The sequence below is a fragment of the Canis lupus genome, chromosome 30 (assembly GCF_003254725.2).
Source record: "Canis lupus dingo isolate Sandy chromosome 30, ASM325472v2, whole genome shotgun sequence".
Classification (NCBI taxonomy): domain Eukaryota; kingdom Metazoa; phylum Chordata; class Mammalia; order Carnivora; family Canidae; genus Canis; species Canis lupus.
Genome location: NC_064272.1, coordinates 33,698,249 through 33,713,324, shown reverse-complemented (window position 1 = coordinate 33,713,324; position 15,076 = coordinate 33,698,249). Strand labels below are relative to the sequence as shown.

General features: G+C 53.8%; 1 long non-coding RNA gene across 1 annotated transcript; it reads right to left on the bottom strand.

Annotated features, from left to right (window-relative positions):
• Positions 1–12,237: 12,237 nt before the first annotated feature.
• On the bottom strand, positions 12,238–14,622 carry LOC118352941 (uncharacterized). Its single transcript, XR_004810910.2, has 3 exons — positions 13,631–14,622; positions 13,072–13,201; positions 12,238–12,503 (listed from the first exon to the last, which is right to left on the bottom strand). It is a non-coding gene; the product is annotated as an uncharacterized LOC118352941 (long non-coding RNA).
• Positions 14,623–15,076: the final 454 nt, after the last annotated feature.

Sequence of the window (15,076 nt, the reverse complement as noted above, 5' to 3'; positions counted from 1 at the left end):
AACCACAACAGAGGATGACAAGTTCCAGAGGTCCCCAACCTGGCCAACCACCAGGAAGCCAGACCCAGTTCTGGGGTCTCATTTCTAGAGCCTCTGGGACCTGGGAATCCGTGCTTGGAAGCTCTCCAGATGGCACTGATGGTCAGCCGGCTCGGGGAATCCTTAACATTTGGGATAAAAGTGAGGGTCGGAGTGCAGCATGGAGCAGCAGTGATGGCCGTTGGCTCTGAAAAGCCGTGGGACGCACACAAGGGGTGGGTGAGGATTGTATCACTCACGAGGATGCCGACGTCCCCCCGGGACATGCAGGCGTTTGGGAGAAGGAAGACTGCGATCGGGTGCCAAGGCCCTGGGTGGCTCCGGCAGTGTGATCTCATAGGGGTGGTGGCCATGAGGAGGTGTCCTGGCTGTCCGTCCTCGGGCGTCCCCGGGCAGCACGACTTGTGCAAAATGACGGGGCTGAGGAAAGAGCAAACACCAGGCTCCAGACCAGCCTCCAGAGCCTCCTCCGAGCTACCCACCGGCCCACCAGCACGCACAGGGTTTGGACCCTACGCCCAGCCCTGTGCCGGACGCCACGGGACTGGAAATCGGGGAGAACCGTGCCTGCTGCGTCAGGCCCCCAGCAGCTTGTGCAGAGGGGCTGGCATCTGTCCCCCACCCAGGCCTGGGACTGTTTTCTGCTCCAGTAAGAATCAGGGTTTGGCCAGAGGCCTTGAGGAGCTTTTAGCATAAGGCACTTGGTAGTACTTTGCACGGTGCGCTCGAGCAGCCTCGGGAGCGAAGGGCAGGGACAGGTTGGGAACAGGGCAGGACGGTCAGAACCGGACAGGCACTACACGGTGACTTGGCCCTCCGGGGGGACTCGCAGAAGTACCCGAGAAAACTTTGCCCGTGCTCTTGCCCGAGTAGCTGGAGAGAAGAGTGCGTGCATGCCGCGTGGTGCCCACCCCCTCCACTTCACGCCGTCTGGTTCACACTAGGATCGCACACGCGGTCCACACGTCACCATCACCTGCCCACTTATCTGAAATGCAGATTCTTGCCCCCCCCCCCCCAGACCAACTGTATCAGAAGCTCTGGGTAGTACTGCCAAGAAATTTGTGCTTTTTTTTTTTTTTTTTTTAAGTAGGCTCCACAGCCAGCATGGGCCTTGAACTCTGCACCCCTGAGATCAAGAGTCACATGCTCTACGGACTGAGCCAGCCAGGCAACCCAGAAATTTGCACTTTAAATTTCAAAGGGGGCCTGGTCACTATACCAACATTTCCCACCCACCACCGAATCTTGCCTTCCTGTCACCTCTGAAGAAAGTATCAGCAGGCCCATTATACAGACGAGGAAACCAAAACTCAGTGAGGTTAAGTCACTGGCCTGACGTCTTATGGTGGAATTCAAAGCCAGGTCTCTTGATTCCACCACCACTGATGTTCTTTCGATTACTCTCCTCCCTCCAAAAGGGACGATGTGATTGGCAGCTGGAGGAGGGGGGAGTCATCAGAGACTCCCTGGTGGGGGTGCTTTTAGGCTGGGCCGTGAGCCAGCCAGGACGGGGCAGGGGAGAGGTGAAGAGCCTTGAAGATGGCCATTTCTGGAGCATCTCTGACACCTGTGCAGAGCTGCTGCCACATGTCCAATCTGTGTCACTTAATCCCCATGACGGCCCTATGGGCTCAGTGCTACTCTTCTCCGGTTGCAGCCCGGACAACCAGAGCTCACGAAGGCTGGGCCATCTCAAGGGAATGTGGCCAGTAAGTGGGAAGGGGGGTGGACTTTGGACTAGAATTCCCTTGTCCCTGGCTTGAGAGTCAAATCCTTTTCCGCTACAGCTGCAACTTGTCTTTTTTAAACAGCAAAAGCCTCTCTTCTAATGAAGTCTGACGCAGACTCTCAAGAGGCAAGAGAGAGATGAGTGAGAGCCTCTGGCTGAAGCCAGTGCACGGGACCCAGAGCCACACACCACCCCCTGCCCTGACCCCACAGCTGCCCCCGAGGCTTCTCCATCACCAGCCACAGCCCCAGGTGAGGCCCACCTCCTCCCCACCCCCTGTGGGGAGCCGGGCAGGGGGCAGTCAGGAGAAGGCTGTGTCAGCAGCTCTGGGTGGAGGCTCTGACCGGGGTGAGCCATGCCCCAAGACCCCTCCCCAGGTTCTCCAAATTCAGATCCCATTTCCCCATCTGACTCCAGCATATGGGGTGGCTTCGTAAGGAACGTCTCCCACCTTTGGGCCGTTGAACCTCGGGTCGAATCATACAATGCAGCCTCCAGCCAAGTCTCCAAAGAAATCGGGCAGCAGGTCTGGAGAGCTTTGAAAGACTTCCATTGCTCTGTGTGACATTAGCAAGCAAGTGCCTTTGGGAAGGAGCACATATGGCAGGCCTCTCCAATACCTCCTTTCATCCCTGCCTAAGGGACAGAGGTGTGAGGGAGGAGAAAGGGGGTGGGGGAGAGGCCAAATGATGTGGGGCAGGGAGAAGTGTCTGTTACCTCTCGACAAAGAAAAACAAAAACAAAAACTTGGTGCCTTTCTGCAGCTGCTTAAACATACCCGAGCTGCCCACCTCCACCTGCCTGTGTGTCTGTGTGTCCCTCTTTCCTGACAATAAACACATTTCCTTCCTTCTCAGCATCTGAGCACACAGGGGCCTTCCCTCCTCCGAAGATGCTACCTCCTGGGGCCGAAGCCGATGGACCCCACATCATCACGGGGACGGCTCCGCTTCTGGTCCCATCACAGTAAAAAGGGATCAACATGCAGGAAGGGAGATGCACTTAAAGCCCATTTGTTCTCAGTGGCATCATTTTAATTGCTCAGCCACCCCAGCCAGGGCATCCTGAGAGCCCAGACTGGAGAGGAAGGCTCCAGGCCCCAGGATGTGGCCAGAACTGTTCCGTACGGGCTCTCTGGCCATCGTCCCGTCCCAGCTTTAGGCCCGGCAGTGCAGACACAGTTAGGACACGGAAAGCCCCTGCTACGAGCTGTGCCTGCCGCAGGCTTTAAGCACTTTCTCTCCAGCACTTCTGAGGGAGGACCCAAAGGGAGCCTGGATGTGACCCCTGCCAAGCTGGGGGTGGCTCAGCCTGTCCCCAGAGAGGCCTCTGTGGCCGGCACACCCTGCCGTCCTCCCTGGAACATGCCCTCCCAGGGGGCCCAGCCTTGGCCGACTGCAGGATTTGAGAGAGCACAAGACAAGCCTGGGTGACAAAGAGGAGGACGGAGAGCCAGGGACAGATTGTTATAAATAGGCATGTGTGACTGAGAAGGTCACCAGCCAGAGTGAAACATGCCAGAAATCGTACAAGAGAGGGACGGATGAAAATCATCTGAGCATCTCACAAACCTCTCTGTCTCGGGATGGAGAACAGGAGCGGGTTCCAAGACAAAGCAGGGGTGAGAAGGTGCCCACAGCACCCCGCGCCCGCCCGCCCCGGCCAGCAGCTGGAAAGGCTCTTCAATTAAAGAGGCACTTTTCCATCTTTCCATCGCAGTGATTTCTTCAAGGGGCTGGCTTTTCTTGACACTCCTGGACTGGCCGAGGGATCAGGAGAACAAGAGGGTCAGGAGGCACGAGGAGGCTCCTGGGACCCTTCACCCCTCTCACCCCTTCACACCCTCCTGCTCCCCGACCTGGCCCAGAGCTGAGCTAGTGCGGGGCAGCCGAGGGAGGTAGGGAGATGCCCCCCCACCCCCACCCTCCCGTCCCCGGGGAATATCTGGCGATGGCGAGGGATGTCTTTGTTTATCAGGCCTGGCGAGGGGGTGCCGCTGGCATCTCGTGGGTGGAGGCCGGAGGATGCCGCTCATCACTCGGCCATGCACCGAACAGCTGGCCGCGACAAGACATCATCGGGCCCCGACTATTGATAGTGCCGAGGTGAGAAACCCTGGCCAGGCCCTTTCGCGTGTCCCCTCCACCTCCAGACACCACCTCCTTTCCCCTTCATTTCCAAGGGCCCTGTCGAGGCAGCCAGAGCACACAAGTACTCATAGCTACGCAAATAGCAACTCCTTATTTGCCGTGTTTGCTCAGCCAATATTGACTCTGCAGCCTAACACTGGTGCTATTGAGCCGGGGTTATTCTCAATATTGTTTGAGCAGCATTAGAACAGCCTGTGATAACCGGCAGCAGAGCAGGAAACTGCGCGTCCCTCGTAGGCACCCCCTGCCCCCTCGGCCGCACCCCCTCCGTGGGCCGCTCGGGGCGGGGGGAAGACACAGGAAGCCATGTGCCCATGGAGTCAAGCGGACCTAATGCCCGCTCCTCTGCTGAGCAAACATGCCCAGGTTAGAGAGGGAGCCTGCTCTCTAAGTCAACACTCCAGGGAAGCCGGAGTAACTGAAAAAGGTTACATAGGGAGGCCGTCCCCTGGGTGGGCCCAGTGAATAATGCTGGCAAGGCCGCCCCAGCCTATAAGCCAAACCCCCTGCACTGGGAGCTGCAGGGAAAGGCCTACAGGGACTAGGGTTCACTGGCTCTGGGTGACCGAGCAGTGAATCCATACCCGAGCACCCCGGAGGGGAGGGCCTAATATAGGCGCCAGAGGTTGCACCCTTCAGGACCAGAAGGTTGGGGTGGGAGGGCCTCTGTGGGCCAGCTCGTGGAGCCACCATGCTGTAATGATGAAGACCTAGAAAAACAGCCTCCATCTTGGGGCTGGGCCTTGCTGTAAGGGAGCACAGCCCACCCCCACCCCCACCCCCCACCAACCCCGGGCACCAGTTCAGAACTAACAACCCGCTCCTCAGAAAAGCACTCTCCCTGCCAGCTGGGCTGAAGTCCCTTTCACGGGAGCCAACATTGAACATGCCACAGTGAAAGGCTTTCAAATGTAGTCCCGGAGAGGGACAGTGACCTCCATTCACGTCTAGGGCAAGCAGGGATGTCAGGTCCTTCCTGAGAGCCAGCCCGCAGGAGGGGCTGGAGGGAACGAGGGAGAGAAACCATGAGCCATGCCTGCACAGGCCATGGGGGTGATGGGAGAGGAAGGCCGTATCTCCGCATTCCGGAAGGGGGATCCCAGAGGCACAGAAACACACCGGTGAAGCCGGTGTGGATTGGAGGCTCCCGAGGGGCCCCAGTGAGGGTCGTGATGAGTGCGGTCTGCTCCCACGGCTGCGCACCACCTGCCCGACCCCGGCTGGCAGCTCCACCCTGAGACTAGACAAGCCACAGAGTGTTCAGAGGCCAGAGATCCGCACGGAGTACTTGGGCCAGCTTCTCCTTGCCCACAGTAAAGCAAATCCAGGCTTAGCTGTACATTTGGATCTGGGCCCATCCTCTGTCTCTAGGTCAACATTAAACAAGTTGCCAGAATCATCGAGGGGGCATTCTAAAAATTAGCTCTGGCCAGCCCTAGTGGCCTGGGAGCACCAAAATGGTCATTTGCTGAAATTGGTCATTAACATTTTCTACTAACTGCTCTCTCCAAAGGCTGGAAAATGAGGGGAGAACTCCTCAGAAATCAGCAATTATGTAGACCCTCATGACCTGGACTCTAAGCTTCAGAAGCTGTTCATTTTTAAAAGTACATGGTGGGCATTTTCTACACGTGGTTGAATGCTTTTATTCAACGCCAAATCATTCCGGTCTTCCTCTACAGCAGACATGTTAGCCCACGCGCCTGCCCAGTCTGTGGCCCCCTCCCTGTGGAAGGTCTTCCCACCCATGGGAGGGGTCCTGGAGCTATGTTTATGCACCTGAATGCACCCTGTTGGAACAGAGATGGACACCTGACTGAGGAGAGGCACCCCCTTGGCTGCTCATTGGCCAATGAGACTCCCTCCTCTGGGAATTTAGCTTTAGATTCTTGGTTGTTGGGTCAATGACCTGAGAGATGACGTCTCCCTCCAGGTGAACATTTTTGGACCTGGAGAGGGCCAGTCTTCATGGAGAAGATGGAAACAGACCTACCGAGAGAGACTGAGATCTAAAAAAAAAAAAACAAAAAAAAAAACAAAAACAAAAATAACACACAAATAAGATCCCAGAGAAAGAGGGACACGGAGAGCCCAGGCAAGCAGCTGTCTGGGTCTCTGATAACTTTCCAGTAGTGTCACCTTGAGCCTCTCGTGGACATCCCTGCCATTGGAGTCAATGAGACTCCTCATAGCCATCCCATAAATTCATTATTATTATTATCAAGAGCTAAATTTATAGTTTATAGTTCTGTTTCTTGTACCAAACAGTCCTTGACCAAGACACCTATTAAGAAATCACCTGTTTTCTGGACTGGATATCTCACCTCTGCTTCCCCACCCTTAGATCGAACCTGACTCCTTCCTTCCCTGGTACTTCCATGTCTTCCAATTTCACTGCTTCCTTTTAGTGCTTCCCGTAATAACAGCCAGCAGGGTGGCTCGGCGATCAGCAGACGAGTGCCCTGTGTAGCCTAGACTCCACATTGTACCCAGTGGTTTGCTTGCTCAGCCTACTTCAATGGAGGACTATTTGCCGATCAGTCAATAATTAGTCATTCGACTAACATCCATCAAGCTATGCCCCAACCCCAGCGAAGATATGTCAAAAAAAAAAAAAAAAAAAAACTTCAAAAGACGACAGAGGAAAATGTAAGCACATTTTTCTAGGTTCCTGTCACAATAGAGGGACAATTCTTATGTGCCACCAGCCCTAATGCAGCTAGCAGCCACCGGTTACACCAACGACCCAGTCAGAAGTGCTGAGACGTGTACAGCTTTTACTTTGCTGACTGTGGAGGGGTAGTAACTAATTGCTGCTCATGAAGGGAAATAACCACCCCTAGTTGATCTCCAACAGAAATGGAAGCATAGGGGATCCCTGGGTGACTCAGCAGTTTAGTGCCTGCCTTCGGCCTGGGGCGTGACCCTGGAGTCCTGGGATCGAGACCCACATCAGGCTCCCTGCATGGAGCCTGCTTCTCCCTCTGCCTGTGTCTCTGCCTGTGTGTGTGTGTGTGTGTGTGTGTGTGTGTGTGTGATGAATAAATAAATAAAATCTTAAAAAAAATAAAAAGGAAAAAAGAAAAAAAAAAAGAAATGGAAGCATAGCTGGACCACCTATAGCATCAGAGCTTCCCTGAAGGGCTCGCAGCTGCCCTGACTGCAGGCACAGGAGACCTGGAGGGCATGCATCCCATCCTATTTTTTTTTTAAACTTATTATGCTGAGGATGCAGTTCTTGAATTTTCTTTTTTATTTATTTATGATAGAGAGAGAAGGAGAGAGGCAGAGACACAGGCAGAGGGAGAAGCAGGCTCCATGCACCGGGAGCCCGACGTGGGATTCGATCCCGGGTCTCCAGGATCGCACCCCTGGGCCAAAGGCAGGCGCCAAACCGCTGCGCCACCCAGGGATCCCCCATCCTATTTTTATTGGGTGCCCTTCTACCATGCGATCAGGAATTTCAGGGAAACATCTGCCATCCCCATAGATTGTTGCCCTATTTCTCAATTTGATTATTGCTGTAATTATAATAATAACAATACAACCACTAACTTAGTAAGATTAACTTTGTAAAACCATCTAACAAATCCCTCTGCCTTACCATTAAAGCAATCAACAGTTCTCATATAGATATAGATATAGATATAGGTATCTATCCATCTTCACGGGTATTTTCTCATTTGCATTTTACCTTCCACGGGTAGTACTGTTACAGTGACGTGGCCCATGACCCTAGCGTACACACCAGGTTGTAATTTACCGTCTGAGCTTTATCTGCCACTTTTCCATGTGTAAGCAATGTCTCCCAGGCTTCCCCATGCATGACCTCTGACCCCACTCAAAGCTCTACCCAGTTCTTCTGGCACGGAATGCCCGCTTGCCCCTGCTCTTGGTGACCCTGCAGCAAAGGCCTCTGCCCTTGCAGAGGGGCCTCGCTGCTGCTCACAGGGCCCAGCAACTGCTAGGAATGACCTCCACCAGGTGTGGCCACCCCAGCAGCACACTGCCACTCCCGCCAGGGTGCCCCCCACAGTCCATCACCCACTCTGCCTTCCTAGATATCGATGTTCCCTTTGTACGCTACAGGCTTTCCTGGGGCCATGGATCTCTTTTCCATCCTCGAATATCAGACCTAACCCAAAACAGAACACATGGCGGATGTTGAAAATATTGGGTGAAAGAATGAGCGAGGTAATGAACTAATGCTTTGTGATGAACAGGAGGGCCATAAGGTCTTCTTCCTTCTGCACCTGTTTCCCCTCCACCCATAGCTCTCCACCAAGGCCCTGCAACCTGCTCATGCAAGAAGGACCGGGCTGCAGGGATTTGGGGCTGGCTCAGTGAATGTTGACTTGGCAGAGAAAATCAGCCCAGGACTTAACCCACAGTTTCCTGTTCCCTCCCACTCATTCCCATCCCAGCCCTGGCTTCCTTTCCCATCTTCTCCAGAATTCTTCCCACCACATTTGGGCATTTCCGTTCTCTTGTTCACTTAAAATGGTATTGGGAAAAAAAAAATGGTATTGGACACCCATCGTGACCCAGATGCAGAGATGAATCAGAGGGACGCCCTGCCCTCGAGGAGCTCAGAGTGTGGTGGGGCACAGAATGAATATATACACAATATCACAATCTGGAGCAGAGGCCAGGGACCCTCATTACAGAGCACCAGTTGTCCTTCTGGTGGGTCATTCCCATTAGTGACTAACGATATGCACTGTGTTCGCATCCCTTGGGAGCTGGAAACAGGATCTGATGTTCTGGTCCAGAGGTGTTCCTTCAGGTTAAGCATTGCCCTCTTCCTACATCTGCCTTCAAAGGTGAATCCTCAGCCCCACAAGAGACCACATACATGCAGGCCCTCAGGCTCTCCTCCCTTTCTGGTACAGTTAGGGTTACAATAAAGTATAAGCTTTCTGGGAGTTGAGGAATTAGTGTGCAGGCAAGGGAGACACAGAAAGGGGGTCTACAGGCTCCAAGGACTCACTTCCACAGGCAGGATCCCCTCCAGGGAGAGGGGCAGGGACCAAGGTACTGGCTGACATATCCAGGTCTCTGTGCTCCTCCCTGAGCTCATGACCTCCCGCCCCAAAGGATGTCCGAGGCCTCATTCCCAGCCATCAGCAGAACTTCCGATCTGTAAGGGCCTAGAGCCCCTCTACTCTGACCTGCTCGGTTTACAGCTAGAGAAACTGAGCCCAGAGAAAGTACAAGGACCGAGTCTCTCTTTCCTTTTAATTTTTCATTGACTCCTGTCTTGCAAAATGACATGGGGGTACATTGATCTTCTGTGATCAAATAACTCCATTTCTGAGAAGCTCCTCGAAGGAAATAACCCTTAGGACAGGAAGAGCTTTGGGGACAAAGGTCCTCATTACAGCATCACTCCAACTAAGAACACCAGAAAACAGGGCAGGCTAAGTAATTCCCCTCGTTGGAAAACAGGTGGCCGTATGTCCACTGAAAAACTGTAATTCCGTCCGGCCTTTAAGACGTGGGAAAATCCTATTATGATATTGGAGGGGAGGAAAGGACACAAATTTTTATATGAGCTTAACTATGTGAGAAAAGCAGCTGAATAAAACCAAGACCAAAAAGAAAATATTGGTTTGCTTGTATGCTTGGTTTTTGTTCCTGGTGTATTTTTTTAGTAGCTATAACAGGCGGTGAGATGTAGGGGAAGCTTCTCAAAGAGACTTTCAGATTGGAAAAAAAATTAGGTTATACTTTTAAATGATGATATTGGGGAGCCAGTTTATAGGGAAAGGAAAAGTAGTTCCTTAGCAGCCTGGGCAGCTGAAGTTGCTTCTCATAATCATTATGAAGGCCATTGTCGGAGCCACCCTTTCCCTTAATGATCCTGTAAGACCCCTGCTGGACACCAGGTACTCATTGGGATGTATTCATTCATTCCAAAATATTTACTAATACAGGCACAGTACCGGTTGCTAAATATACACAAGCGAACAAGGCAGATGGGCTCCCTGCCCTCATCGAGCACACTGTTTCGTGAGGGAGGCATTAAAAGGGTCCGCATACAGCTAGCGCCAACTATGAAAAGAGCCACACACACACACACACACACACACACAAAAAAAAGAGAAAGAAAAGAGCCACAAAGAAGGTTCTATCAACTGGGATTGAGTTTGCCTGCCAGGAGTAGAAATCCAACTACAGCAATGAAAACAAATGAGGGTTCTATCTCTTACCTAAAACAAGTCCAGATGTGGGCAGCCCAGCCTGGAGCAATGGCTCCCACAAGGCCTTCAGGAGCCCAGACTCTTGCTATGCTTCTGCTCTAAAAGCATCCTCGATATCCTGAACCGAAAGGTCTAACGCCGCTGCTGGGGTTCCAGCCATCACATCTGGGTTCCAGGTGAAATGAAGGAAAGGTGCAAAGAGAAAAAATAGTCACCTCCCAACTCAGTGTCTCAGAGGTTTTACTCAGCAGCTTGCTAGCTGTCAGGAAGGCTTAAGAGATACTCTTAACTGCACACGTTGCTTCCGTATTATATCAGGGTTTGATCAGAGAGGAAGGTAATCATGTATATCAGCAGGGACCCAGGGGTCTCTGCCCCAGATGATGTTACGAGAGCAGAACACAGAGGGATCCAGCCAGGGCACAGGAGGGGCTCGAGGCCGTAACATCTAAGCCGGGCCTCGAGGATACCAGAAGCCTGATAAGCAGGGGGGTTGGGGAAGAATCTGGAGGCTTCGGAGGAGCTCACATCCATGGACCCTGGGACACTCGGTTGCAGAGCTACAGGCCAAGGCCTCCACTTGGGTGCGATCCTTGATGGCGGGATGGGGAGAGTCACCACGTGCGCAGCATGCCAGGTGGGGCCAGCTTCACACGTGGCATCGGGGCGGTCCTCGCGACCACCCCATCGGACCCGTTACTCATTATTCCTACGTCGCAGATGAGAAAGCTCAGGCTCAGAGAGCTGATGCACCTTGTCCACGTGAGGATGTGCAGTGACTGTCACCGCCTGTCACCCGGCACTGAGAGTCCTCTGAAAATCCCCAGTCTCTGCTGGAGGCCAGTGTGACATGGGTCAGCCACCCCCCACCCATCAGCACTCCCGCCCTGATGGGTGGCTCAGGTTCCTTATCTGCACAGTGAGGTCGGGTGGCCCTGCCACCATCAGCGCTCCCGCCCCCACGTCCTGTGTCCACCATGTCCAGGCGCCTCCCCGTGCTGACTTATGTCATCTCCGTGACAGCCCGGCCATGTGCCCCCTTAGCTCCAGGTTGGGGACAGGGCTTTGACCCAGGTCCCTCTCAGCCCCTGCCACCCCCGCTTCACCTTTGTCCTCGCTGTGGAGCAGGGCGGGGAGTGGGGAGCCGGGCCACCAGCTGGTGGGCTGGCTGCGGGGAGACACCAGAGGAGGCCCTTCGCGTGATTGCTATGCAGGTCAAAACACCTCCCTGTGTTTAAACAATTACAATCCATAATTAGTTGCCATCACAGTGGAACAAACCCGCTGTGGTTTCAAAATCACAGTGACTGCTTTATTTAGCTAAAACGACCTCAGCTGGGACCACTGGATTCTTCGTCAGACAGCACATCTCAGCTCCGGTTTCCCAACGTTCTCCTAGCCCACCTCCCCCCCAGCCCTGCCTGCACCCACCCACCTCACCCACTGCCCCCAGGTCTCCACCCTGGCTCCCCGCACCCACCCCTGAACTCTTCTGTAGCTCATCCTTCCTCCCCTGGGCTTCTCCAAACCCTGCCCATCCTTCAAAGCCCAGCTGGGGCCACCTCCTCCAGGAAGGCTGCCCTGACTACTGCAGCCCCAGCAGCGACTCCCACCTCTCCACTCCCGTTGCTTCTCCATGCGATTGGCTCCCTAGTCTCTCTGTGTGGGAGCTGAAAAGAGAGAAGGAAGGGAAAGGAGATTGTGGAATAGGAGGGAGAAAGAGGGGCCACAACACAGGCCCCGGTTTCTGCTCTTGCGCTCTAGAGAAAAGGGAGGATGGGGAGGAGGGAGAGGCAGATGGATGCAGGTCAGAGGGTCCTTCCTGCTTGGGTTCAGAGGGTCTCAGCAGGATGAACGCTCTCTATTCCTAAGGACTGGGGTGGAGAGGTTGGAGGTGAACCCCGGAACACAGCGAGGTTCTCTCTTAGTGTGGGGACCTGAGACCGTGCTCTCCTATTGGCTCTGAAGGGCCGGGGCTCCCAGGGCAGGAGGGTCCCAAGGTGCTGAGACATGTCCACTGGCCCTCACCAAATGCCAGAGGAAATGCTGCGGTTTTCTTAAAAAAGCGCATCTCAGTGTCTTTCCACCCAATAGGCTTTTTTTTTAATTTTTTTTTAAGATTTTATTTCTTTATTCATGAGAGGCACAGAGAGAGAGGCAGAGACACAGGCAGAGGGAGAAGCAGGCTCCACGCAGGGACCCCGACGTGGGACTCGATCCCGGGTCTCCAGGATCACGCCCTGGGCCGAAGGCAGGCCCTCAACTGCTGAGCCCCCCCAGGGATCCCCACGCAACAGGTTTTTTAAAGAAAAATTTAGTGATGAAGTTGGGCATTCGGGGGCCAGAATCCTTGTTCCTCCGGGCGGCCGGCAGCCTGACCTAGGGAGGCTGGGGACAGGTGGCCCATCAGAAAGGGGCCCGAGATGTCTCTCCCCTCTGTCTAGGAAGTAGTCTAGAGCTTCCCCTTACTTCCAGCCCAGGCTCCAATACAGACACACCCCTCAAATTCCGGGTGACTTCAGAAATCAAGAATGCTGACTTCTTGGCCCCCACAAAACCCCTCACAGCCTCCCTGGTGAGCAACAGTCCAGGGACAAGGGGCAGGCATCATGGGAGGTGTCCTCCCAGCTCTTGGGGTCAGTGCTGTCCCATGGTTGGCTGCTGTGTTCCCACCCCATGCCCACGGGGCCCGGTCTCAGCTGTTGGTCCGCTGACGCCCCCACCCAAGTCTGGCACCTCCCCATGGCTTAAGGCAATGAGCGCCCAGCAATCTGGACCAAAGGCACGTGCCACTGACTGACGTGCGGCCTGCGGCCCGGGGCCTCCATCCACCCGCCTCCCCTCAGACAAAAGTCAGGTTGAACTAGCTTCCCCTCACCTCCATAAAGGTGGTTTCATAAAGCATTTTTAATATGGGGCTGGGCTGGGGGGGGACACAATTCCATACCTTGTCCATCTACTTTTCTATAGGCTTTGTTTTCTTATATTTTTAGGTCCAGTGACGTAGAGGTGGGAAGGAGGGGTTGGTGCCGAACTGGCTCACCACCCCCTGAAGAAGCTTCAGGCCAGGAAGGGTGCTAAAGGGGTGGGGTGCCCGTGAGAAACCAGAGGACTAGGGCTTGCCCACCCCAGCCAGCCCAGAGGGCTGCGAGGGCCCCAGCCCACCCCGTCCACTCGCCCTGGGCAAGCCTGAGAAAGAAGGCACTGGCAGGAGCTTGCCCAGGCTCGAGCGGTCCTCCCCCCGAGGAGCCAGGCTACCTCGGGGGCCCTGCCAGGACAAGGGGGCTTGTTCACCCAGGGTGCCCACTCCTGAGCCAGCACATGGAGCCGGCTGAGGTCCTCCCAGGGTGCCAACAGCCGGCCAGGCCTCCTGCCAACCTTCATTGGCTTGGGCTGTAAATTCCACCTTTTCCATGCAGCCCCCCCACCTGCCCCCCTCCCCAGAGCCATTACTGTCCTCAGGGAGCCTGCACACCTGACGCTCTGGGTCACCCAGGCTGTCTCACCTCACGGGATGTTTGCCGACCGATGGACTCCAGCCCAGAGCAGAGGCAAATACCTGAATTGCCGACAGACCCAGGAGGAAAGCGAATCCGGCTCTACTGAGGAGCGCCAGGAGGAGTCAAGAAGCGAGGAGCCCAGCAGACATTCATGCTTCCCTACCTGCTGCCCCACTTGCATTCATTCATTCATCCCCTCAGTGTTTACCCAGCACCAGCTAGGTGCCAGGCACGGTGCAAAATGCTGCCCCGCAGCAGTGAACGCGACACAATCTCTGACTTCACAGTGTTTATAGACCAGTCAAAAGGGCAGGCATTGAACAAATAATTACACAATGAATTCATTAACTGCTATTATAGCCGATGCTGTGGAAAATTAATAAGCGCAGGTGTTAAGAGAGAACAATTTCCAGGAGGAGCTTACCTGTGGGAAAGTCACAGGAAGTTCACAGAAGTGATAATTCAGCTACGACCTAAAGATGGTCTGTAGTGGGGAGGTAGGAAAAGGCAAACGGCCTGTGCCAAGGTCCTGAGGCAGGAAGGCTCATAGAATGTTCCAGAACTCTAAAGAGTCAGGGTGGTCGGGGAGCTCAGAGCATCCAGAGAAGAGGCGACTTAAGGAGGCTGGAGCAGCAGGAGAACTTCCCAGGCCAGGAAAGAATCTAGCCTGGGCAGGTGGGGGAGCCCGTGAAAAACCTCAGCAAAGACAGAGCTCTGTGCTTTTTACCTTGACCGTGGCGATTTCTTTCCTGCCGTCTCTCTTCTAAAGGAGCGCAAACATTGGGACTTGCTTTTCCCATCCAGAATTCATGCCATATTAACATCCTCCATCTGCACAACCCCAAGAATGATCGCGGCATCCTCCCGCCCACTGTCTCTTTTCATACTCACGGCGGCCTCATCAGCTAGGTGTTTTTAGTCCTGCTTTGCAAAATGAAGTCATTAAGACTCCGGGAAATTAATTAACCTGCCCAGAGGTCACCTGCACAGTGTTCTGCTCGGGATACTACGGCAGCCTGATGAGAAGGTGAAGAAGAAGAAGAAGAAAAAGAAACATTAGCATTCACTAGGTGCAGGTATGCAAATAGGTGCAAGTATAAGTGAAGCCTCCTAAGAAGGAGAATCCAGCAAGAAAGAGTGTCACGCGTGCCAAAGCATATGAAAATATTTGGGATGAATCCGCTTTTTAAAATTGCCTACTGATGGATATAGGGATAGGTACAGGTGTAAGGCCAGAGACAGATAACAGATACAGAAAAATAAGAGTTGGAATAACTGATTTTTTCCCCCATAACTGCTAGTTTGGCGTAATTGGCAAATTTTACGGTCATATGCACCGGCGGCGAGATGGTTCTAATCTATAATTCAGATTCTACAATTTCATAAATAAGTAAGTAAAAGGTTAGTTCTTTCACTTACAAAAGCTATTTCCAGGTCTGTTACTACTCCAAT